This window comes from Rhinopithecus bieti, unplaced genomic scaffold, assembly GCF_001698545.2.
Source record: "Rhinopithecus bieti isolate Rb0 unplaced genomic scaffold, ASM169854v2 scaffold_16604, whole genome shotgun sequence".
Lineage (NCBI taxonomy): Eukaryota > Metazoa > Chordata > Mammalia > Primates > Cercopithecidae > Rhinopithecus > Rhinopithecus bieti.
The window spans coordinates 557,660-558,383 of NW_016808859.1; positions in this window are offsets into that span (position 1 = coordinate 557,660).

Sequence of the window (724 nt, forward strand, 5' to 3'; positions counted from 1 at the left end):
CAACTGTAATCATAAAAAAAAAAAAAAAAAAAGAAATCTTTATACCTGGACTTCTCACATGATAAAATTGTCTAGAAATTCTTTTCTTCCTCCATTTTCTGAGAGACTTAGCATGTAACTTTGGTAAAATAATAATTACAACAACAACAACAAATGTTATAGGAAAAAGTTATGTGGCACCTACTCTGAGGTCATGCAATTGTGCTACATCGTTGTCTTATTTAATCATCTCAACTAGCTATAGGAAGGAGGAACAATTATTATCCACATTGTAATCAAGATGAATCTTTATCTAAAACACACAGAGGCTAAGATTCTGCAGCTAACAAGTGTTGAAGATTGTATTCTTTGCTTTATCTAATATGGTCAAAATGATAACCAGTACTAGTGAGGAAAAGAGATGATATATTATATATAACACAATTTTATATATGTATTTATTGCTTTATGTAATATGGTCCAAATGATCACCAGTACTAGTGAGGAAATCAGACTATATATATACATATACGCGCACACACACACATATATAAAGTATGATTTTATATATATTATATATAATTATATGTAATATACAGATTATATATATAAAATCTGTGTTCTATGAATAATACATATAAATAGAAAATCTAGAAATGGTTTACAGTTCAGTTCTTATACAGATTATATATATAAAATCTGTGTTCTATGAATAATATATATAAACAGAAAATCTAGAAATGGT